The sequence below is a fragment of the Tyto alba genome, unplaced genomic scaffold (genome assembly GCF_018691265.1).
Source record: "Tyto alba isolate M040663 unplaced genomic scaffold, T.alba_DEE_v4.0 Super-Scaffold_44, whole genome shotgun sequence".
NCBI lineage: Eukaryota > Metazoa > Chordata > Aves > Strigiformes > Tytonidae > Tyto > Tyto alba.
Genome location: NW_024881320.1, coordinates 9,630,882 through 9,657,919, shown reverse-complemented (window position 1 = coordinate 9,657,919; position 27,038 = coordinate 9,630,882). Strand labels below are relative to the sequence as shown.

The window sequence follows — 27,038 nt, the reverse complement described above, 5'->3', positions numbered from 1 at the left end:
CCAGTCTGACATGGAAATGTGAAGGACAATTTATTATAAGCTCACAGACATAGTTTGTGTGACCTGATTAGGCACACTCTTACTGACCTGGCACCTTCACCAAGTATTTCCATTCACAGTAACACATTTGCAGGCAGTTGTGCACAAGCACCAAAGGACGAGGATGACTTTTCTGTATTCTGACTTGCTGCAAATGACCCTTCAGACCTGTGCTGGGACAAGGTAACCAGCAGCTTCTTTGACTATAAATACCATATGCAATTAATTGGATCATGCATTATAACATGCATTACAAGAAGTATGTTCACTGCTTTATCTGTGATATTACTAGCCACGCTTGTATTTCTGCTTCTTCATTTCTGACCTGATCTCAAACAGAAAAAGACAGCTTTTGCTGCTACAGATGTCAACTCTCAGCCCTCTTTCCCATTCATGCATATATTGCACTGTATTAAACAAAAAAATTTTCTAAATTCAGAAAGGGAAGATCAGCGGGTGTTTTTCTGCCTTCTGGTTCACAGCAGAGGAATTGCAGAGAATCACAACAGAGCGCTAGAGCTACAAGTTACATTTTAAATAAAAACAGCTCAACCTTTGTCATCTCACCTCAGTATCAGCTTTTGAATAGTGTTTAATGGGTGCACTTGCTATTGCACCTTATTCACAGGTCTACTTTGAGTGTTTATAGATCAGTAATCACCATGGTATCTGTAGGTCCTAATTAAACACAATTATCTTTTAGGACTAGTGATGAAACAGGATTCTTCAGCATAATGTGCAGTTCTCCCTCAATAGCACTGTCTAATTAGGTATGAAAATAATGAGCTCAGTGGATAACCTCAATGTTTGAGTGCCCTGACTCATGTGTTTTATGATGTTGTCTGATGATCTAGACTCATGACAGGCTGGAGTAAATTTTCAGATGATGACACGAAGTACAGGTAAGGTACCCCATGGTGAGATCCAGCTCCCAAGTGTCCATCTGTAACGTGCTTCACCCATATTATAAACCTGTTAGGTTAAGGATTTTGTCACCAAAGGTCACCTCTTTAGGACACTCCATCTGTATGCTGTTGCCCTCAAAATGACACTTTGTAGAACCACATAAATAATATAGTTACTAGGCAGCTTGTCAGAGGAGCAGGGTCCCTCTTCATGGTGAAACAGTCCTGGGTTACTGCACTGAGCAAGGAAGACAAAACAGAACTGAGTCAACCCAGAGGCTATCTGGGATTACAAGGCAGGTTTTTAATAGCGTTTTTCTAATTACTGACACAGAAGTTTTTGCTGACAGACAGCAAGTGTGTGCGTGGCTGTGGGAAGGGTTTTACCTGGCATGAAACAGACGCTACTAATGCATGTCTTTACAAGGACAGTATTTCAGAAAAATCCTCAGACTGGCTACAGGAAAAAAACACAAGAACTGAAAACATGCTTTCAAGCTGTAAGCAAATGAAGTGGCATTTTGCTCCTTGGAGTCTGGTTCTTCGCTTGCTTTTTTTGCTAATCTGATATGTGAATCTGGAAATTTGGCTTAATATTAAACCTATGTCATTTTTTATTTGGCTTATGACTCCTCATTATTTCCTATCAAAACTCAGCAGATAAATAGCATTGTGACAGTATTAAGCATCTCATTTTTCTTCCAGCAAGTGCTGAACTATAAAACTGTAACTGTGCTGTCTTTTTCATACATAAGCTTGGACAAGTCACTCAAGACCAAGATTTAAATAAAAGTTCTTAGCTACCTAAATCAACAGAAAGTCCCATGAGCTCGCAAATTGATAGAAATTTGGTGCACCAGTGCCTTAAAAACTCTAAGAAAGCATCCATCTGTTCCTGTTGACACATAATCATCCTCAAAAAAATGACATTTAGCCTATCTTCAACTCACCAGGTAGCTCAGTATCTGTAGTTTACTTACAGGAATAATGCAAAACATTGTGATATACTGATAATAATAGATAACAGTTATAACCATGCTTTGCTAAGCAGACAGCTACAAACATGCTAAATATGATGACTCTGCAATGCTTAAAGCCCATGGGTAAATTTTTCAAAAATGCCCAAGTGATTTAGAAGCCTAAGATTCATTTTGAAATGAATTTTCAATCCTAAATCTCTAGGACTTTTTAAAGTTTTACCCCAGGTGTCTGAAAATGAGTTCTCTAATTAGCACAACATTTATTTTCTTGTTAACTCCATCTAGCCCTCAGGGAGACCAATCTGTTCTTGTTAACTGGGGATATCTGCAGCAAATTTAATTAAATAAATTTACCTAGTACTTAGGCCGGTCTGAGAGCAAAATCTGGCTCAAGGACTTGAACAAGCAGAGTGCAACCTACAGAATAAAGTTCATTTAAAAGCATCTCAGAGCTAGACTACATGTTTGTCCCTGAGATACCCTCATACTATGACTCCTGCCTCCCGTGAAAGGAAGTTAAAGGATATGTATTTTTCTCAAGGCATTGTTTGTTTGCAAGAGGGTATCACCAGTAAGAGATGCAACACCTCGTCATCATGCTCTTATTTTTTAAAAGATGTTCCACTTTTTATTTCTTCCAGCCTTCCCTGTGCTGGTAACAGCATCCTCCTTCAGGGGCTGACCTACACCCCGATATGATACAGACAACTAGAAGTATTTTTCACAAGGTGCACTGCAAACCCTTAGGCTCCTGCATAGATTATATTTGCTATGCAAGCGAGGAGTGGAAAGCCCAGCTGTTCAAATTAGTGTTTCAATTAACAAACAGCTATGTGCACCCCACATTAGGTACTAAAAAAGGCCTTGTCTAAAAAAAATGCTTCTACTAAATGCAAGAACAATTGATTTTTCCTTCAAAATTACATTATTTTAAAGAACAATTCACTATTAATATCCCTCACAAAACTTACTTTGCTTAGGTTACAATTAGAATAATCTTCAAACCATTTGAATTTCTATGCAGAGGTATTCCAGTATCATCACTTCAGCATTTGATATAAAAAAGTTAAGCTTTTATTTAATGAGAGTCATTTAAAATATGTAAATGTCAAAAGGATTACCTTAGAAAAATCTCTGAGAGAATTAAAAACATTAACAGATTCCCACAGGAAAAATTCCAGCAGAATTCAACAACTCTCCTGTTCCCACTCCTGTCACTTGTATTTCTATCACACATTTAAGCAAAAACAAATTGCTATTAAAATATCATCCAAATACCCTCCTCCCCCTACAAACTCCACAGTTCAGTCTGAGATACCAATGGCTCAAGCAAAGACAAGAAAAAAATCCTCTTTTTTTTTTTTTTTTTTTAGGCTTGTTTAGAGCAGTAAAAACTCAGTGGTAAAAGAGCTTTTTCAGGTATAGGAGAAATAAATCTCTCTAGGCACGTCTGCAAACTGATTTGGGACTGAAACTAGCAGGTGTGCAGACATAATTACTACTGCAAAATATTCAACACATCCAGGTGTGCTCACAAACAGATATATGAAATCCCTGTTATTTTTTGAAAATTCCTAGTCTACCAGGTGCCACCCTCCCAAAGGAAAAATCAGAGCAAAGAATGAGTTGAGAAAGATGTGAATAAATTGTTCTTCCCCCTTTCCAGACTGTTTCTTTTTCATTCATACAAAAGCCCTTTTTTAGCCTGCACTTCCGTGCCTACCTACACTCACTCAAATGTTTTGTGACACCCTGCCATGTTGTATAGCATAGCTCTAGTGCATGAGTGTGTTTTTGAAGTTGGCTGCTAGCTGTAACTGCAGAGGAAGTCACTGGAAATTAAAGACTCCCTCAAATTAACCGTGCAATGCAAACAGTTTTGTTTAATCCATTACATTTACAATCTCCAGCATTAAAATACAGCAGGCACCCATTGCAGTATGAGCTTTCCAAACACATATTCCCATGTTTCTAGCCTGTAACCCACTGCAGACAACTGGGTTTCATAGTGGTGAAACTATGAACTATCCTCTCCCGAAGAAATACCCTTATCACACAGCTGCCTGTGAGTACTGTGGCCTTCCTTGTGCAGCTGACTATCACTTGGCTGGTGTGTGTTACTTGAGTAGCAAAGATAGATAAGGAGGGTCCCAACATCACCCGATTCACCTCACTGAATTATGCCAGAACACAGTGGGACTTGCAAACATCTTAGATATCCTGAGTTGGTGCAAAATGTTGCCTGGTTATATGACACTTCTAGGAAGTGGAGAATAAGAGTTTAGGACTACAAGAACCCATTTAATGAGGAGCATTTCCATACACAATTAAAAGAGATGCCAGACAAATCTGCACAAGTTGAATGAGTTAGAGTTCGCCTCACCTGACTGCGAAAGTGAATTTTAGTAAATTATTGACTACAAAAGGTCTGAAAGCAGGTATATGGTTTGGTAAACAATTCTTCAGACATGTTGTGACAAATTTTTAAGCCCAGCTTTTCATTTTGCATGTACAAATCAAAAAAATGACAGAACACTCTGAAATGGGGAAGTCAGCAATAGAAAAGGATGTTGCGAGACAGTCTTCTGAAGAAATCTCTTTGCACCTGAGGTACAAAGAAATACCTTTTTGTGCCCTGTAACAAGCTAACACACACAAAACACTTAAGGAAGAATGAAACATCCATTTAGGTTAAAATCTGAAATTAAAAGCCAGGGAGCCTGCTTTTCGCATCCTTACCCCAGTCTCCCAAAACATATAATATGTCTGTTGTGTGCAAAGACAGAAACATGCTCTAGTAAAAATAAAATCAGTAGAAGCTTGTATAGCAACTGCCTGCACAGATCAAGAGTTGTGCGAGTGCTACACAAAGGTCAGAGACCCAGAATATATGAAAATTCATTCATCAGTCAACTAACAGCACAGCTTTCAGTTTAAAGCCCCCTTTGCTATCTTTGGTGCTAAATTAAGATATAAACTGTATTATACCTCTAGGATTTCTTTAAAGCTGGTTTAAAAAAAAATTATTTCAAGTGGAAATTAGAGATCAGTAGAGATTTTTAAATCAATAAATTGATTTCAAGCAGAAACTAGAATTAGTAGAAATTTTTGATTCGACCACTAAAATGTACTAATAAAGCACTCTTAATTTTCAGGAGTAAGGATAACTAAATGATTTCTCTTAAATTGGTTATTTTTCATATTAATACCCACCTAAGTACACATTAAGCCCAGGGGTGTATACTTGTATTTCATATGTGACTTCAAAACCTAAAAATATAATTTAAAAAAAAAAATCACAATGGTGGACTGGGAGCATTCATTAGTGTGCTTGTGTTTGCACTGGAAAATACAGTATCTAGATAGTGTAGCTAGATTTCTAGATAGAATTGTCTTATTTGAAAAACTTGCTAGTTAGAGACACATGAATGTCCAAGAGAATGCAATGATTTGTATGACCTAGCTATACAATCCTTTATTAACTGGTATCACAAACCTGTTGCCACACAGCCAGCATTACAACTGACAAGAGTCCTTCCTTTTATAGGCTGGGAAGACTAAATACTGTCAGAGCTTTCATTCTAAATAGTCACCAAATCACTTATAATTACTAACAATGACTGCCTGCTGAGAAAAACACTTCAAAAGTCTCATTTTGAGAAGTACTGAGAACCTCCATTTCCCATTGACTTCAAGGGAAGTTAGGAGTTCATCCTCTCTCAGGAGCTCCCCAAAATTACCTTCTCTCCTGACATTTAGGCAATGAATGATGGAAGTTTCCACATTTTAACTGTAACAGTCAATGGACAGATAGCAAACAAAATTACTTATCAGCAATTGGTGATATGCCTAGAAATCTTATGGGAGCAGAGAAGAAAATGACTAATAACCATCATGCAATGCAACACATTTTTAGTGATTTCCAGTCAGATAATGGCTCCTCACATTGTTAGCACCTTTTTTTTTGTCTCTAAGCATCCCCTAACTGAATGAGGCTAAACCACAATATATTACAATTTTAAGTAATGAAGTTTGCAAGAAAAATGTATATATATGTCACCGTGTAACCTTCAGGAATACTGCAACCCAGGCTTGTGTCTTGAGGTTCACCTTCAAATACTTCCATCTGCAATTTTTAAAAAAGTCACTAAAGTAATTATTTTCTATATGAAAACACAGATTCAGCATGGGAACAAAACTAGGAATGACTGTAATTATTTGAGAGACACTGAGTTAGCATATGGATCTCATTGCCACTTACACATTTTGGTCACTGAAACAAAAAGCTATTAATCAATATGTAAAAGCCATAAATTAACATAAACATTAATCATTCTAATACTCCCACTGTGTCGGACTGATAATTTTTTTTCAGTCTTTCATTCTGACATATTCGCCTTCAGCTATCAGCTGGTTGACCTTTTTTAACACAGTTAAACATTTTGGGCATTGCAAATCTTACTGAAGTAAACATTTCAGAGACAGCCAAATATCATGGATATGTTTATGCCAAAATATGGGGTCTGAAAACATGAGAACCCCTGCTTTACATGCCATTACACTAGCTTTTAATAGGGGAGTCTAAAATACAGCATGAAATACAGCTGAAAGAGATGAAATTCTAGAGTTTCATGAACAGGCTCATTTTGCAGATGAGGGAAAAGACACCCATCTGTTTTACTTTCTGAAACCATTAATTGCTTAGTAAATTGCAGCGATATAACTACATAGAGCCTTGTTCGAAGAAAGCCCGCATAAAAGTCCACAGTAGTTTAGCTCTGCAACACACTCTCCATAAAATTAATGCAAAAAAAATCCAACCAACCAAACAAAAAAAAAACACAAAAAAAAAAACAAACACCAAAAAGACCAAATGCCTAATCGCTTTGAAAACTTGAAGAATAAGAAAATGCACAATATAAGTGAAAAGAAGCATTTCTACAACTGTCTCGCTATACCATACCATCAGACCCAAAATGAATTTAAGTTTGTACACTTGATATATCATTGTAATCTAGCAGAAAATTAATAAGCCAAGGACCATCAAAAGATTGTTTTGAGTAGCCCCTAGTTCAGCCATGCATAGCAACCTGTCAGCCACGGGGCTCTGTCTGCCCATCCTCCTTAATTAGGGGTGCTGCATAGTGCAGCATCAGCTACAAATCTTTTGGTGCCAAGAGCTAATAATGTCCTCAGATAGCACGGGCTTAATTAAACATCTTTCAGACATTTTAGCAGACATTTCCTGCAATAATGTTGTTTAGTAACAAACTATTAAAAAGAATTGACAGAGAAGAAATATATCAAGTTGTTACAGCAACTGAAGCTCTTGGGCCAGAATTATATGTCTGCAATTAAGGATTCTGTAACTCTGAGCAATTAAAATATCACTTTATTTGAAAACTAATTAATTCTAAGCACATATTTTTCCCATGACAAACTTTTATGATTATTTAATTTATTCCATTCTAATTACACTTTAATTAATCTACTCTTATATAATATTATGCTGTTATTCTGGCATTTGACCAATGAAGACAATAAATTGATTGCAGTTCTGTTGTGCAAGAGCAGAAACTGTCATGCCAATTTCAACACCACGTTTATTTATTTGTCTGTTCTATTACTTTTCTTTTCCTCCCACAGGGCATAGGAACATGAAACACAGTACAAATTGGATGGCACTTTGTCTTCTATACTCTTCTCTTCAAAGTGTGAAATATAACTTAAGAGTATTTAGTATTAAGGAACAGTAAAGGTAACATGATATTACATAATAAAAATATAACCTATAGGAAATTCTGAAATAGATCACACAATGACTTATCAATTGATTCCTGATGTACAGGACCATGTCCAGAGCTGCTAGAAACTGAGTTGTTTCCATTGACATTGAGCTCTGCTCAGGATCTGGCCTGATAGAGTCAACAAGAGGGAGAAAGAGACCAAATTCCATTTGTATACTTATCTTAAAATTACGTTCATTTTGGTATCTCAGTAAGTTTTACAAGACACTATGTTTTAATTCTGCATCAAGTTACCTCAGATTCAACTAAAACAAAAGTATTTAAATTCTCTTCTTACTCTATAAATACTATATTAGGATTAAACTGATAAAATAAATATATATAAGTATTTTATCACACACAGAATGTTGTATTTTATTTTGCTTTGGCCATACTTGAAGTAAAAATGACCGTCATTTACAGTCAGAAGTCCTCAAGTTTCTTTGAATATGAATATTCCTGAAATACACTGTTCTTGCACATTTGGTGGGAGGAGATACTGTGTAGTGACTCTTATGAAGACACAATGAAGCAATCTACTTTTCGTATACTTTTAAAACTTCTGCTTGTATTCCTGGCTTTATGCTTTCTTCTGCTTATGAAATAACCCCCCATTGTATATGCCTTACCAATCTGAGACGCCTTGCAGAGGTAGGCAATTAAATTAAAATGCACTGCAAGTTGAGCTCTGACTGTGCTTTCCAAATTATTTCCCTTTACTTTAATCACGCAATTTGCATCTCATAGAATTAAAAAGACAAGTATTAAATATGTTCACAAAATGCATATTTGTTAAAAGAAAAAAAAAATAATTCTGCACTTAACTGAGCAGGCAAAGTACTTTACCAGCATTGCCATAGTGGGAGATACATTTGTATCAGAATATTGTACCTGTTTTCCAGCCCCCATGTTTATATTCTCCACATTTGTTTCATAACAGTTAAAAAATATACTTTGAAATTGTAAATAGCAAATGGGATAAACTGACATAAACATAGAAGGAATAGTAAATAGCCGAGGGCAATTCCTATTTGTGTCCAGCTCATGTTTCAAATTCCACATTTTGGATCTGATCTATACCTGTCCAAACTGCTACATGATATTGGTGAGACTGCTCAAAAGAGGATGGGTTTGCAGGATTCATTCATGACACCCGTATGTCAAAGTATTTTCTCTTTGGAAGGTTTCTGCTTCTGTGTAAACTACAGCACGTCTCTGGGACCAGCATTATTATGGATCATTCTTTGTAGATGGAGAAACTGAGGCAGGGACAGGAAATGACCTCCCAAGGTGGCACGGCCCCTAGAACTAGGGTTAAAACTCCACTCACTGACTCCACGCACAGAGTCCCTTCCCACGGCCAGTGAAATTCACATGACATATAATATTTTAAGAAATAAAGCAATGAAGTCAGTATTTTAATCTGCATCAATTCATTAAGCTAAAGCTTTAAATCCTTATTCAAGTGAACCACCAAGGTCAGAAGCAACTGCATTTCAGTAAAGACCATACCATTTGGTACATACATTTTACTTTCTCCAAGAACCCATTCATTATTTAAAAAAAGGGAAGACTTAGTGTTATGTACAGCACTTTTAAATATATGAGCCACAGTTACAGATTATAAAATATTTTTGTGCTGTGAAATATCCCCCAAAATTCAAGCTTAATTACTAATAGTATGTGGCATTTGTCTATTAGCATTCCCACCTAATGTGGCACAAGATTTGGATAAACCAAGTTACTGGAGAGCAAATTAGTCCAAGAAATCTAATAAGGATCACTATAATTCCAGTGCAAACAGGAATGACATTTACAAGGCAAATATTACCTGAATATCAAATTAAAAAAAAAAAAAAAAGAGTTTATTTTAACAGTTTAGGCTAAGTTTACACTTTAGATACAAACCCACAATTGTTCTTTCATGCCAATTTCATCACAGAAGTCTATACTAATTTTGCATAAGAACACAGGATGCACTAGTTAAATACGCTCATTTCCAGGGCTCTGAGATAAAAGTAATCATATGTTAAACAGTTAAATTATTAAAATGTGAGGGATATTAATAAAAAGCTGGTCCTGCATTTAATAGTGGTTGAAGACTGATGATGTTTAACTCCCAGTTTCTAGTACTGACTGTTTCCAATGTCTGTTATGTTCTAACCAGTTAGTTTCTGTTTTAAGGAGAGACAAGATCTACTATTTAGCAAATGGAGAGAAATAAAACCAAAGTTACAGAATAGAGTTACATAGTTTACACATGTAACTTCAAGCTTCACTCCTCTCATCCACGATAAAATACCCCTGACCAAAAATGGAGTGAAAAATGCAAAACTGTTTCACCGCCTTAATTTGAAACTTTGAACAATACCGCAGTACCTGAACTTGAACTCCCAGCCTTTGAATGTATACTGAACAGCCCCCTATTGTACCGCACTTTTATGCTGGCAGGAACTGAAGTGTCAATCTTTCATCAGATAATCAGATTATGTCATGTTCTGACCAAATTCATTAGGAAAACTTTTACCAACCCTATTATCTCAAACCAGAAAATCTAGATCAAAGTATAACCGATTTTACAGCACAATAAAACTGTTATAAATATTTAAACACTAATTAAAAGGCCTCTTCTGTTAAAAGTAAATAAATAATTGAAAGCTACCTCTTCTTATAAATGCTATTGAATGCAACCATATTTATCTCATGCTCCTCAGAAAAACAGGACCTATGTATGGTGGAGAGTGGGAAGAAATGCACTTAAAAGCAGTCATTCGAGAAGATGGAGGGTTGCTAGACTTTTAAATCATTTGCCTAAAGTAAGTCACACTGAGTGCTCATTCTACTGACAAAGCATTAACCCCTGAATGTCTTTGCTAACTCTATATCGGACAATCATATCTACTTACTTCATGCAGATATACTGGGTGGACGCTACATCCAAATGGAGAGAAGAAATACTTTCAAATGAAATCCTACATCAACGAGTAATTTCTCAGTAAATGCAATTATACTGTAATTTGTTTTCTTCCTAAGATATGAATGCTCTTGTCTCCAAAAAAGAAAAAAAAGTAAATAACTGTAATTAAGCTTGGAAGATGTATTTTCTGCTTTTTGAGCAGATACAACATCACCATAAAACAAACACCAAATATGACATTACTAAATATTTTCCCTTGTCTCCATTTCAGGTGGATAGCAAGCATGGCATAAGAGGGAATCAAATATTTCATATTAATATAATTACCAGCAAGGAACTGAGTTTAGACTAACCCATGAGCAAGAACAGTGACAATGAATAACAACAGGACCATCATCAATATTGATTTCACATATTTTTCAGTACTACAATCAGATTCTCCATCTGTAACTCAAACTTTAAAAGTATGATAATTCACGGAAAGGAGATTAATTTAGCCATTTTGAATCAAAGACGTATTTCATAGCCTCATCCCAAATCCTGTATATTGTTAGGATCCCTTTCCCCTTTGAAGACTTAGTGAATGATTGAAGCTTCTACTTTCTGAGAAACAGATAACACAAGACTAGTAATCTGACTCTAAGCCACTGGATAAAGGCAGTTTGTTTCCTCTTAGCCTATCTGTCAACACCTCTTCAGTAATTAGTCCTAATTATTACAAAGGGCTAGCCTCCCATTCGCATTATTAAATCAGAAATAGTATCATAGCCAGGTATCTTTCAACGCCTACCAGACTGGCGACCTTCGATTTCATTGAATCTTCTATCAGTATCCGCCTTTGGAAGAGCCTCGGCAGTAATTTTAGCATCAGCTTCAAAGATGCAGATCCCACAGTGGAATTCCAGGGATGCATTCATATACACACCCACATCATGTGACAGGAGAGCAAGCAACACAATTGACCTTTGCATTGTTCTCTAAACTCCCATGATATAAACCACACATATCTATTTTATACAATAGAACTGTTTTTTGCCTGCGTGTTTAGAAGTGCTCCTTTGAACTAAATGCTGATAGGAAAAATAGCGAAACTGTGTCTAAAAAGATGAAGGTCAAAACTTTGTTAAGGAAATAATACATCTGAAACTTTTTTTCAGACCAAGATAAACTTGCAAGAAGTAAATAGTAACTAAAAATATGCATGAATGTATTTAAGTGTGAAGAAGATTTAAAAGGTTTCTTTTGTTTATTTTTGCCCTATAGCTGAAGTAACTTCCCTGGAAAACTGGAAAACAAAAAAGACGATGACATCGAAACTCTCACAAAACCAAAGCTCAATTAGCTGAGGGTTTAGCCAGACAGTTTTAAGCTCTTCATTTGTGTTAACATTTATTTAACTGAAAAAAAAGAGAAAAGAAGATATTCTTAAGAACCAAACACTCCACTTCTTTTGATTAAAAGCCAAACATGTTTCCCAATAGTACATCTGAGACCTCTAGTGAGGATTTGTTTACACTGGATTTCTCATCAATAGCAGAGCACTACCTGTTTCTTCAGACACAATGAGCCGACCTGAGCCGCAATGATACAGTTTACGGCTTGTGTAAGTTTCTCTACTAAAAGCTTGTGCCCAGAGCAGAGGAGCTACAGAAATAGTCAAAAGTCTCCATGTGAACAAAGCCCACTGCTTCTCATTAAAACATGGAATTTTTGTTGATAAACTTAATGTTTCAAAAAATAAAGCTTGCAAAATATATTTTTTTTTTTTACAAAAAAAAAAACCCAAAACAAAAACAAAACAAAACAAACAAAAAAACCCAAACATTTTAAAGAACTTTGCTGTGTCCTATATTAAAATGAATTAGTGATTTTTTTTTCCCCCTCTTTGCAGGTCTCCTCTAAATGCTACAGATGTTAATAACAAACCGTATCTAAGTAAATTTTTTTAAATGTAAATAATAAAAGAACTAGGTGCTATGTAAGAAGCAGTAGCCTAAATATTTAAGGTTTGACTGAGTGGTCAGGAGTTGGGCAGGCACTGAGCAGAGTCCATGGGAAGGATGCCCAAACCTGCAGGGATGTCACTGCAGCTCTGTGGCGTCACTAAAGCCCAGTGCCTGGAACAGGGGCCACGTCCAAAGTTCTGGGCCCCTAACCTGTGGATATGGTTAGTTCAAAGTCCCTTTTCTGTCTCATTCTCTCCACTTGGCCTACTTGGAACTAGCACAAAGACATCTCAGTAGCACACAGTACTGGAGCATGAAGAAACTGCTCTGATTCAGCTTCCTGCATACTTGTCCTGCATACCTTCCTGCTAGAGTACTCATGGCACCATACAGCTTCACTGCACCTGGATGGCTTTTCACTTCAGAGATAACTAAAACTCACTGCCAAGAAAAATAAACACACAAACTTAAAATTCATTTTCCAAGTTGTACATTTTCCAAATAAATGCCATGCTAGTAAAGTGCACAGTAACAGGCAGGCATTTGACTATCAATGGATCAGACTTTAAAATACATCGATATTTCAGGTATCAACAATGCAGCATTAACACACTTGCTACCAATTTTTCCTTGATTATCCTTATGAGAATTCGGTTCTAATTATAACAACTTTTCAAAGGAAAACATCATATGGCTCTAGTACTGCAGAAAACAGTGCCCTGCAGGGACAGACGACTGGTCCATCTAGCCTAGTATCCTGTTTCCAACGGTGGCATGCTATTTAGAGATGCTATTTAGGAAGAAGACAGAAGCCTGACTGCTTTTGCAGTCCATTCCCCTTCATGCTCCTCCATGCACAATTGCTGTATTAATGATGCTACAGGGCATGTAATTTCACTGTCCCTTTGTAGTCCTGCTGTCTATGAAATTGTCTAATCCCTTTTGAACCTGCAGATACCATTGCCTTCACTATCTCCTGTGGCAAAAAATTCACTACCTGAAGTTTCACAAAATGAAGGAGTATTTTCTTTTATTTATTTTAAACCTGATCTCCTACTAGTTTCACTGAGTGCCCTCTAGTTCTCGCATTCCAGGATTCAGAGGGCAACAGTTTCACATTCAGCTTTTTCATCACCTTCATGATTTTATAAATCTCAGCGATAAATATCTGTCTTTCTCTAAACTAAAGAGTACCAGTCTGTTCAATCTCTCCTCCTATGGCAGTTGTTCCATTTCCCCCAACCATTTCAGTTGCCATTTTCTGCACCATCTCTGACTCCACTACATCCATCTGGAAAAGCAGAGAACTGAACACAGTACTTCAGATATGAGCCCAATGAGGTTTTCCTTAGTAGCAAAATTACATCCTTGACAAGATAAATCTTCACTAACCTCAGAAATCACATGTCACTTTCAAGAGAGAAGTTACTTCTTTCTGCAACAGATTTAATTCTAGCTAATACACCTGGCAAAGGAAGTTATCTTTACTGTCAATAGTTTAGGATCTCTGCTGCAGTACAAGCCAACAGAGAAAAAGCTAAGTGTAAGTGTACTGTCCAAGGATCTACATCCGGAAGAAATAGCATAATATTTTAATAGTACTTCCTGAAACACCTAGACTTCCTGGAATTCCTACTTAAAATCCCAGAGGAACTGATAATGTTCTCTGTCCATCCAAGCCTAGCAGACTGCTTCCCTATACCATGTACCTTACAGAGAAGAATTTTAAAGGTCCTATCTGCTCTACATCAGTGCAAGAACTTTGGTCCATTTTTACAGCAATAAACCCTGTAGCTTCTTTTGCTGATTTGGACCAAAATCCCTCTAGTACATTATGCTAGCAGCTATTCCCAGCTATGTGCATTTACACTATCATTTTACAGTAAACCAGATCTGTCCCTATTTTAAGGTTACTTTGTAACTACACAGAAACATTGGAGTGGGAACAGGTTGCTTTTTTCCCTTGATTTTCATTTCATGTAATTAACTTTCATAAAAGCATATGTGTACAATGTAATCTCAAATGAAAAAAGAAATCAGATCCCAGCAGGAGGAACAAAAGGAAATATATCTTTGTTCTAGCTGCATGAGCCACCCAAGCACTGAGGAGACAGCACTGAAATCTCCCCAAGACTGTGCACAACATCACTGCAATGTAGCCACAGCCCTGCCTTGGCCTCGCTTCTGCCATCACATGCCCAAGTCTACCAGCAAGAATCGAATGGGACACAGGAGCCACATCACCTTGTGGGCACTCAGAAATGCCTCAGTCTCAAAATAGCAATGAGATGGATGGATCCCATCGCCTTTATCTGGCAGTTTTGCCCAAGTGCAGAGAGGAAGATGAGATCCCATGTTCCCAGTGTGGTCCTTGCAGGAGGCAATGAGATCTGGATTTCATGACACTGCTAGCAAACTACCTCTGCAAAGCAGATATTAATCTTTAGATGCTAAATATTAGAATGTTTTATATAAGTGTACTTCTGCAGTTTCCTCAGTTCCAACTAAGGTCCAGAATACTAACATATATTAATAATTACACAAAGGTAGCACCACTAAACTAATATTGATTTTAAAGAGACTACTTACACAGTGAAGATGTTCACACACATCTGCAACAGCCATGGAACATTAACTTAGCAACTGGCTTCAAACACAAAAGTCTTCATAATAATGTGTTTTGTATAAAACCAGACTATAGTTTAACCTGCCATGTCTTTGGCATGTTCCTTTTTCAAGTCTGCAAGTGCTAGTTTCAGGGAAGAAGTCTGTGCCAAAGTATATTATACCTACTATGGCAATAAATTCTTCATGGATGAGGTTTTATACATAAATTACCTTCATTTGCAGTCTCTGGATGCTCTTCTAAATTTTATGGGATAATATGAATTATGAGCACCCATGTATTTCTTGTAGGTTTAATGTGAGACAGATTTTTTTCTACTACATGCAAAAGATTATGCAAGTGAGTTGTACCCTACACCTCTCCCCCTCTACTCGTTGAAAAAATGTGATAACACAGACCAGTCAATTGCTTATGAGAAGTGTACAGCCTGCTATAAAGATATGCATGTATGAATTAGGTCTAACTAGGATTAAATATGAATCACATGGTTAAACAAAAGCATTAATAATATCTGAAAGGTTTTTTCTAAATCTTATAAACTTAGATTTCTTAATCTGTTATTTCTTGGTTTAGTTATTGGTACATTTATGGTTTGGCAAAATAACTCTTTTTAAATAAATTGTACATTTAAAGTGCACAATTTATATTTAATTGAAGCTACCATTGTAATCTTTACAAAACTTGGCTGGATTTCAGTGTCTGGGCTTTAGGTATTTTGCTGGTTCTGCTGGATTTTTAAAACCCTAGAGATCTGGGAATGGAATGAGTCTGTTCACCGTTATTATTATTCTCTAGTAAATACTGTTGGTGACCCACTGGAACCTAAATCCTAGCCATTCTTCATATATCTGTTGAACACTGGGTGCTTTGGACTCAGTTCATACACAACACTTGCCTCTGAAGCAAAGTTCCAGGTTTCAACAGGAGCTCTAATTTCAGGAATCACTAGGAATGTGAACTGGCAAACAGTACCCGGACCCCAATTCTGCTGATCAGCCATTTTCCTGCAAGGACACATTATTGATCTGCTGTATTAAACAGCATCAATGCTTCTAAATGCACCTACTTGCAGCCACTGAAACCAAGAGGTGAAACATGGCAGAAATGATACAGATGGTATGGGAATGCTTGCCTGGCTCCCACAATAGCAGAGGAAGGATCAGGCATGAAGGATCATCAACAAGATCAGACAAAAGAGAAAACACTGAATCATATTAAAGTAATTACCAGAAAATAAGACTTCTGTAAAGTATTTGCAATCAGCTAGTTCAAGCCTTCAGGCTCAGTCTTGTATTGGGCTGCATGTAGCGGCACCACCCCAGGAGGTGCTCCAGGAAGAAAGGGTGACTCAGAGTCACAGTTCCTCCCTGGCTCCCTTCCTCTTGCACAGGAGAACAAATAATTTCACCCCGTCCTGAATGCAATGTACTCCCACGTTACTCCTAACTAGCTTGATAGTAAAATAAGCCATGGCCCTGCTTGCCCTACTCATATGACAGTGAGGGAAGCATCAGGCATGAAGACCCCATTATCTCTCCACCCCACTGTCTCTCCTTTCCCACCTTCCCATACCCAAAACTGTTGTCTAAAGTAGCCATATGGGACACATTTACTTCCCACTCCTGCCCTGAGGTGCTACTAGGGGACAGGAATAGTATCAGCATGAAAGAGAATCCTAGTTAGGAAGAACATACATCGTCACTAGACAATGATAATCACATTTAATGGGCATAAAAGCACAAAGGTATGAATTTCAGAGATTTTCCCCTTATTTTAAAAAAATAGGGTGTTATTATAAAAATAGCCAATTACATCGTCAGGCACTATACAATATTTATGATATAAAACCACTGTAATTAAATGCCAAGGTTTCTTTTTTTTTTCAATTATTTAGCAGTGGAGCAATAAAATAAGTAAGTTCCTTTGAAATTATATTTTCACAGAATAATCACAGAATACAAAAGGAGGTATAAAATGATCTGTGAGGACCTCAGATGTCCCATGGCAAGACATGAGATTTAAAGTGTGAGTATTCTCAGGCTCAGTGTCGCAATTAAGCTCCGTTTCCCTCAGATCTTTTTTGCTGCAAGCTTACAGTCGAGCTAGCATATGGGAAAAGAGAAGAGTGAATTCCTGTCTTGACTGGGCTAGAGTTACCATGTCACCTTAAAACTAGTCACTTGGGGAAAAACAAAGACTTATATAGAGACTAAAAATATTAAAGATCTGAAGCAGTGAGATAGTTCCAGAGTGGCCATGTCTGCACATGCCTCTCCACTGAAGGACCTGGGCTATGTTCATTAGTGTTGCAAAACCTTGCAAGATTATATTAAAAAAATAATTTTAATTGGAAAATTAGTTCTGAAACATAACCTTTATTGAGAAATATCATCCAAAACATAGGAAATAAAAACATTCCCAGTAGATATTCTCAATAAGCTATCTGTCATAGAGGAAAAAAAAAGACGGCAATATTAAATATTACTAATTATATTTTGTGGCTAAATAACAGTGTTGGACAAATGGTGATAAAAACATCCAGCAAGCAGGAGTGAAGCGGTAGTAAATCAGATGTTGTACTATCCTTAAGCAGGATGCAGTGCATGCTGTCCTGCACAGAGATACCTCTGTCAGCCAATGAAGGAGAAGTGGCCATGCCACCTTCATTCCTTCTTGGTGCAACTGGTGCTGCTTAAAGGAAAGACCTCCAGTGCAACTCCAAATCTGCAAGGTTCAAGTGCTGCCAGTGTGCCAGACTCATTCATACAGGGCAAAATAATGGGTGGATGTGGAGCTCCTAGACTGTCCTTACTTCAGCTGTGATCCTTCCAGAAACTGGGATGGATGACACTAAAAAATTCTTCACATCAGACATTACATTAAGAATTTTTTTTGTTAAAAAATAGAATGCAGCCCACTTCCAAAAAGTTTCTGACAGATTTTTGTTTTTCTAGGTAGATTTGCAGCTAAACAAAAACTGACCTGGAAATGTCCAATTAAAACCAAACGTCCTGTAAACTAAATACAGCTGATTATTCTTTGCTTCCTTACATGTGCCTCCTTTACCAAGAACAAAACACAACTTGTCGAAGAACAGATTGCAAAGCAGGAATAATGACCATTCCAAACCCCACAGCTCCATTTTTATTATAAATAAAAAAACCCAAAGGTCTTCCATTACCTTCAGTGGTTGGGAGTGGGAAGAATGATGTGTTAGACTGCAATGGAGGAAGTACATACGCCAACTGGAAAAATGGACTATAAAAAGCTTTTCTTACACAAACACAGAAGGAAGTAACCAACACCCTCAATTGTTGATGTGAAAGGTGGGAGGCCTAAACACACAACTAGGAAAAAAAAAAAAAAAGTAACAATTAAAAAAGTCCTGAATATTTCACATGTTCCCAATTACTCTCAAATTTGAGAGCCTTGTTCGATGAGGTCAAACTATTACCAACAGCAGATCTGGCAAATCTCATGCAAAGAGCATAAATGCTGTGTAACAGCAACAGGCTAGAGACCTTTTTGCAGTAAAGATGGTGTATCGTCTGTTTATGTGGCACAGCACTATGGGCTCTCTCCCTGTTTGCAGTGTCCTGCAAGTTGAGTAGAAAGCCCTCTGCACCTGGAACATGGAATCAGAGTGCAAAAGAAAGGTCACGGTGCTGCGCTGCAGGAAAAGCATGTGCCACCATGACAAACCACTTCTGCTGCAACGGCCTCTACTGACCAGCAGTATCACTAGCTGCACATCAGGAACACGTCCCCTCCAGTCACACAGTAACATGTTTGCTCATCTGGGAACCAACATGGCATCATCTCATATGTCAGAGGACAAAAGAATCAAAGGGTCTAACACAGGTGCAAGTACAGCTTCAGAAAGTCAAACAGGCCCATCACAGAAGAGAATATTTATTAGAACAAATAGCTAAGTACTGGCAGGCCAGAAATGCAAATTTTAACAAGGCAGATTGAGGAAAAAGGAGACAGGCTGCACTGATTATATCTCCTCTGAAGAGACTGCTACATGGGTCTTTGCCCTGGGCAACACCCAGTGGGTACCAGCCATCACTGATACAGGCTCAGGCACCTCCATGTCCCAAGCAACAGACCCATACACCTCCATGTCCCAAGCAACAGTCCCATACACCAAGTATTCTGATTCCTAGCAGACATTAAGTTTGTAAGAGAGATACAACCAAAAGAGAATTCCTATGATGATCTATCGCCACTTCAGTAGTCTCATATTTTTCCACTAAGGTAATTTTCCATATCCATGAAAATATATTCGCTCATGGCATTTAGCAAAGGCATAACCACCTAGTTACAGAGCTTGAACTTGTCAACAATTATTTAGTGAGTGCAATGGAGCTAGGTCAGAACATAGATACACAGTAAATAGATTCTACTGTTCTTTACAAAATGATTCCTTCCCCAGCCAGCCACAGTATAAAAGGACATAAAACTGACCTCATATTAGGTAGAGGTTTAGCTTTGTAATGAACCTGTAGCTTCAGGGTCATTTCACTTAAAAATGTCTTACACAGTTTTGAACACCTACCACTTGTAAATGACTACAAATTAAAATCAGAGAAGACATCACACAGTATTCAAGTGGAAGCAGACAGCCTGCATTCTTCTCTGCTCCTAGAACACATCAAATTATTTATAATTTTTGAAAATAACAATTAGAAACACACTAAACACTCAGACAACACAGACCTACCAATCTGGGATAAAATTGCATTCTTCTTTCTCTGCTGCTTACTTAGCAAAGGTGTTAGCATTGCTTTGCCCAGGCCAACAAAGATAGCAAGCTTTGGTATAGCTTAGCACTTTAAACACCAGGAAAGTCAATACAGAAGAAAGCAGTCTGCTTTGTCCCTGGTATTAATGGTCAATGCAAAACAGACCAGAATACTGAGTTCTTGAATAGGTTTTCTTTATTCTGCAGAAGACACAAATTTTGTGACAGGCCACTCTCCCTTATGATTTCAAAATGAGAGTCCACAGCTTTACAGAGGTCTGCACAGACATGGCTCTAAACAACCTCATTCTCAGATGGCTCCTATTCTTCCATATTTATGTCTGTGCCCGCTTTATCACTTTGTCTCATCATTTTGGGTGGGCTTGTGGGTTGTTGTGTTTTTTGTTTTTGTTTTTTTTTTTCACATTGTGTCCATGGGTCTTCTTCACAGCTCACCCTGCATACTTCAAATCCTTGATATACCTTGTTTGCAGCTCTACCTCTCCCACATCCTAACACTAAAACTAGGACTTTTTTTCCCCTCAAATAGTCTCACCACTTTCTCATGGAAAAAAAAAGCACTGTAAACAGCCAACTGATTCCTGACAATTTATTTATATGCATATAGCTTCATGCAATTCTACATGTGAATTAAAAAAAAAAATAATCCTCAAATGCTTACACAATTCTGTTTCTAGTTCTCAGGAAGTTACTTTCTTGATATCTAAACTCAAATCCTGATGATAGAAACTTGCATTTTAAGGAGAGGCAAGTAGAAGTTTCTCACCAACGGAACAAGTTCAGCTATGCTTCTGGGTACATATTACAATATCTTTTTCGCATCACACCTACTCTACTAAATATACAAAACACTGAGCAAGTGATAGTTTTGTCAGCCACCAGCTAATCAAATGAAAAATTATTAGGCTTAGAAAAATAATAAAAGCAGAAGCCAGCTGTGCATTTGTTGGATGAAAACCCCAGTGTCTCCCATGTTAGCTCATGTGTATTACAATTTCTGGGAAGAAAATAATGGGAGTTTCTCCACCCTTTCTCATGTGAGCCATAAAACAGATTTATTACCTAGGATATATTCTGTGTTTTCTCCTGAGGAAAAAAGAAAGTGGTGGAACAAGTTCATTTTTTTCCCTTCTACAACTAGGATTTTCTTTATAATAAACACAGAGCTTAATTTTGGTATCATATGGCCCTTCTATTTAATGCTCTGGTCACACTTTTTACCTTTCTAAATCTTGAACTGTAGCATTTTTATTTCAGCAGGGAATCTAGAGCTGCTCCAGCTGTCTGAGTGCAAAAAGTCTGTCCTAAGATTCCTATCTGGTATGTTTTAAAGCAGAATCTTTTCCTCCTCCAAATCAAAGAAATTTATCATCTACTGAAAAACTATGGAATAATTAAAAAATACATATATATCTAAGCATTAGTCTACGTTTCTTTTCAAATAGTCTTTGCTCAGCTTTACCTTACGCCCAGCAGCTCTGGAAAACTTAGGCTGCAAACTCAGAGGTTTAGGACAGGGTTGCATCTCATCTGGGAAGGTTTTCCTGTACAAATTACTATTTTTTTACTATAACGGTCACCTTTTGACCTTTAAAAATAAATCATGAAAGAGAAAATTTGCTGACTAAAAGTTTTTTTGCTCCTAAGACTCCTATTTCGCTTACAGCATGATATTACAATTCTAAAGACCTGTGCTGGTAAATCCATTTATAGAAAAGGTGGTTTCCCCTATAACTTTCACTTCTGAGATGCAGAAGAGACTGATTCATATTTTAAATGCTTCTGAATCATGACGTAGCCTGGATTCTCTAGTTTAGTGGTCTGAAAACTTTCAAGGCTAACATATGCCTTTTAAAATTACATCAAGTAATACCTCTTTTTTTAGGTAAATCTGTTGACTCTGATATTTGTACCCTAAACGTGCTCTACAATTTACTCCTGATAACTAGCACCTATTGTTTAATGAGTTACTCTTCTCAACATGACAGACCTGACATGTCTCAAAGTTCCAGTTCCTTCAAATAATCTTGTAACATATGAGCATTTACACCATCATGAATGCCACTGAAACAATTTTTGAAATGATGAGCTATGCCATCATTAGCTGCATACAATTAAAATGTACCATAGGAAATGAATTCATTACAGTTGTGAAGTTATCTGCATTGCCTATGAACAGCAAAAAAATCCACTTTTTATCGTACAACTGTGCCAGCACTGAGCTCAAAAGGAAGCTGGCTTGCTTGGGCAAAAATTGTGCAGGTTTTTTTGTAGATTTATTTCTTTCTCGTTGCTTTGTGATCACTTTTACTGCTCCACAGAGACCAATAGTTTGGAAAAAAAAAAGCAGCAAAACAAACTGTAGCTAAAGTAGTTTTCAAGCTATTACTAATTTGAAATCCTTCATTTGTACTACCAAGTATATTCTAGTGCAGTCAAACACCAGTCTTACAAAGAAAGCATAAATCTATCCACACAGATATTTTGGGGATCAAAACACTATTACTGCTACTAAACTTACCTTTTTTTCCTGTATAAAGACATACACACAAACACGTAATACTGTGCTGAGGTTTCAAGTTTTTACAAAAGTAATGCATCAGCATTACAACTCAGAAAAGGTGTCCAAAAAGGAAAGTTCAACCTTTTTTTTAATCATTACTAAGTTTGTCTTCACAATTCCAGAAATGTCACTGACATACATCTATAATCCAATGTAGCTACAACAAAATAATTTATTACAGAATAGTAGTCGTAGTAGCTATTCTCCTAGTGAAGATAGTGCTTCATACAATATAATTTTGGAAAACCAGAATCTTCAGCATTAAATCTCCCATATAAGCTAATTAGCACTGGCTGGTTTATAGTTCTTACAGTTCCAATGAAACAGTACATTTTTATGGCTGAGCTTGAAGATAAATAGTACTCAAATTAAAAATAAAAGGTATGCAATCACAAAACGTAATATAGCCTAATGTACTACATGATAGAGAGACAAAAAAATTGTCTTTTTAGAATGTAAGAACATACACGGGTCAGTAGCTTAGCATTTCTTTGCAAAAAGACACAGTACTCTAAAATGGTCAACAAGATCAGAACTTAACCAACAGATCTGCTCCCTAATACATTATGATTCTAACACTGTCATTCTAATGCTTAAAAGTAAGTCTCTACACCAATTAACCAAAACCAGACTACCTGATATTAGAAACTAGCATCTATTCCAGTAGATGCATCAACATAATTTCCATTTGCAGAATCTTTATAACTGATAATGATGCAGCCAAGCCAGAACAAACAGTTGGATTTTCTGATCACAGGATATTTTAACAAGAAAAAAATAGTCTACCTGTAAATCAATAAAAATGCTAATAGGAATCATTTAAAAACAAGAAGTTACTCCAGTAATTTCTTTAAAATGTAGTAATTTAATTCAAAATAAATAAAATGTCCTTTATGCTCCATGTAATTTATTCAGACAGGACAAATTATTAATGAAACACTTCCCAGTCACAGAGTCGCTTCTAAAAGTCTCACAAAAATGCTACTAAAATTGGGGGTTGGTGGAAGGAGCTTTGAAAGAATGACAGGTCACAAGGAGACTGCTAAAAAGCATGGAGAAGTGCTCTTCAAAACGATTCTCAGAGAAAGAGTAAAAGTTACACACAGATTTCCATCTCTTGTGTCCTCTGTTTTTTCCAGAGCACACACCATGCCTGGTTTTTACCTCGTTCATTTCAAAATTAAGCTACTGAATCTGGACAGTAGATTATTTTCTACTGTAAAGTGGCATATAAAGGAGCCGTACAAGTTATTTTCTTAATTTCAAACAACCAGTACTACTGAGAAGAAAAATATACAATAAAAGAATCCAAATGTCAGATATCAGTATGCAGACATCATCCAAACACTGCAGGATTACATCCAGAATACCAGCTAGGCCCATGAAATGCTACATAGCAAACAAAGCGCCCATGCTGAGAGTATCTGTAACATAGACTACGTCTCACATACTTGCTAACCGTGCAACGCTTTGCTGCCGAGTCAGGCTGCCAGTAGAGGGAGCAAAAGCAATTAAACCCCCGTCACCCGAAAACCGAAAGCGCCCGTGCTGCCGCTCCATCCCTGAGGAGCCGCACACCCAGGTTATGGACTGTGCGAAGGCAAACGAGCAGCACTGATCTCTTCCTTTCCCCTTCAATGAATCAATCCGTGAAAAATTAAGGCAAGATTCCCTTCATTTTCTGATACCAATCAAAGTAAACACCTAGGGATTCGAGTCAATCTGTTGCAATGAGGCTAGTTTTATGGACTTCTGTAGGCTGTATCTGAATATAAGTTTTCATTATGAAATTATGGTGCATTAATTATACAGCCACACAAACACTCTGGATGAAAGGAACCTTCAGGAGGTCTGCAGACTGATCTCCAGCTCAAAGCAGGCTCAGCTATGAGACCAGCCCAGGTTGATCAGAGCTTTATCCAGTTGATAAATACAAAGTTATTTTTTCATAGTACTATATTGTATACATTGCTAACAGTACTGTGTTTTACTTTTGTAAATGCCTTCAACTGAGGGGTATTAAAAAGCTTAAAAGGTTACTCATCAACAAGTCTTCCTGAGGACTGCTGTTACCATTTTGCAGATGGTGGGGGGAAGACACAGAGTAGGTCCCAACCCACCCGGGTCTGTGCGTTCCACGGGCAGAAGCAGGTTCAATATTCAGCAGATGCAGTTCCCTGCCTCACCTTGATCTGCTCAAGCAGTGTTCATGTAAGCTCGTCCACCATTGCTCACTTTTAAATACCTTAAAAACACTCACTTCTGTTGGTCGTAAAAGCAAAGCACTGGGATTATTATGGAAGAGTTGTAAAATTCAATACATTAGAACTGCAAGCTCCATTACAACTAGGTTTGGTATTTATGGCTCACTGATATTAAATATTTGATCGGATGTATTCTGAACTCAAAGCACAAGGCATTAGCACTACAGCTGCCATAGAGACCTTGCAAAGAGCCTCACCACAATGAGGCAGATGCGGACTCTGATCAAAATATTACTTTTCTCTAGCAGAGGCCTCACGTCAGCCACAGACGCTACAGCTCCCTCGAGCGCTCGTCCCGTCCTGGGTGTCTTCCCACCCCTGCTCGCTCCCCGGGCCGGGACAAGCTCCGTGCGCCGCTCCCAGTGTCAGTAACGGGCTCGGGGGCCCTGGACGAGCCCGCCCGGGGCGACGCCGGCCGCTGCCGCCCGTGTGAGGAGGCGCGAGGCGGGTGGCGGGTAACGGTCCCACCTGCGCGCGGCAGGCACGCGGCTGCCCGAGGCGCAGCGCCGCCCCGCCGTTGCCGTGGCGACGCCCCCGCGCAGGCGCACAGCCCCCACTCCCCCCTCGCGGCGCCGGTGACGGGCGCGTCTTCCCAGCGCGTCTCTAGCGGCCGGGCCGGGAGTCTCCCGCGGCGGTGCAGGGCGGCCCCCCCCCCGACCCCCTCCCGCTCTCACCGAGCGCTGCTCCGCCGAGGGCGGAGGGTGTGGGAGAAGGCAGCGATGATTCGGCGATCCTCCGCTGTACCTAAGGCTGCTTCCCGCGAACCAGGCGGGCGCAGAGGAGCACCGAGCTGGGTGCCTGCGGACCGCTCCTGACGTCACGGAGCCGGGGAGGGGGGGGGGAGGAGGGAGAGGGGAGAAAGCAGGTGGGCGCGCATGCGCTGTCGGCGCCCGGCGGGCCCCAGTTCCGCACGGTGGGGTGCGGCCCGGACGGTGAGGGAGGCAGCGCGGGGCTTCACGCCCGGCCGCTCTCGCCCCCACCCGCTCCGTAACCCGGGCGGTGAAACGTGTCATTGCTCCGTAGGGCCGGGCCCGGGCAGCAGGACGCGGGGAGCGCCGGGCCTGGCGGAGCGGAGCGGAGGAGGAGTGCTCGAACCCGCCGGGAGCCGCGGCTGGGCGCTGCCCTCAGGCTGGCGCTGCAGTCGGGCGCGCAACGAGGCCGTGAGCGACTTGCGGGGCGCCCCATCCGAACCGTGACCGGTGGGGCACGGCAGGCAGTGTCTCAGGGCCTCCTCTGCTCTGCTTGTGCAGCGTTCATTTGCAGGAGCTCTGCTGAGCGCGGGGTTATCATGTTGCCGAATTCATCTGCCTCTTCCGGCAACCGCCGTCGATCTGGATTTGTTTGGGGATAAACAGACCCGAGTCTCTGTGCGACATAGTCACACTTAGTTTTCCAGATGCTGTCCTGCAAGAGAGCTTCTTTAGGGAGTGGTTCCAAATGGAAGTTTATGGTTAGGTGTCATAATTGGACTACATCAGGCAACAGTTAACACAGCATGTATTGTTGCTACTGGAACAAAACTGCTATGTGAAATTGGCATTATACCCTGCTAACATAGCCATACACTCTCCTCAGACGGGTGATGGCAAGCTCAGTGTACATGTACACAGGACAGCACCACAGAAAGGCACAGTCTTCTACCTTAAGAGCCCCCTGTTGCTTTCCAGCTACACCAAGATTTGCTCAAGGAAAGCAAATAAACAATCACTTGTTTGTGTCACCTGGCTAGGCGATAAAAGCTTTGTCATTTACATAGTTTCTCAGAAGGCTATACTGCTGTAATTCCAGGTAGAAAGACTGGCACTTCGTAGAACAAATGCTTTTCAGTTTTCCTGCTATTTTTGTCTAGAGAGCCAGTCTTTCAAAGGTAAATTACAGCTGGAGTACCAAAGTGCTCTTAAATAAATGCTATTCTGTTCCACTTCTGATGTAAAGGCATGGAGATTTTTATGAGAGTTCATGATGGTAAATCTGGAGCTTGCTTTTCTACTCAAATGACATCAAACCTCTCATCAGTAGGAACACCTATTCTTAAATCCTTGTTCTAAAGGTCTCTTAAGCAGCACTCAATGGTTATGAAAATGCAGTACACTGAGGAGGCTGTGCCTCTCATTATTAGTAATGTCCTAAGCACAGATAAATACCTTCAGTATTGTATAATGCACAAATATTGTCCACCATTTCCCTACATGTTTTGCTGAAATGATTTGAATTAAGATATTTAGAGCAGATCATTGCTATAAA

At 38.8% G+C, this 27,038-nt stretch overlaps 1 protein-coding gene across 4 annotated transcripts in view; it reads right to left on the bottom strand.

Moving 5' to 3' along the window:
- GNB1L (G protein subunit beta 1 like) overlaps window positions 1-25,604 on the bottom strand; it is a 50,818-nt gene extending 25,214 nt beyond the window's left edge. The window contains exons 1-3 of one of the 4 annotated variants that reach the window (XM_033008152.2): window positions 25,469-25,604; window positions 5,985-6,050; window positions 5,138-5,194 (exon numbers count right to left, since the gene is read on the bottom strand). The gene's annotated coding sequence lies outside the window, so the exon portion shown is untranslated. Of the gene's footprint in view, window positions 1-5,137; window positions 5,195-5,984; window positions 6,051-25,029; window positions 25,160-25,468 lie in introns of those variants that run through there. The other 3 variants (XM_033008151.2, XM_033008150.2, XM_033008153.2) reach the window with 3 other exon arrangements.
- Between the last annotated feature and the right edge of the window lie 1,434 nt (window positions 25,605-27,038).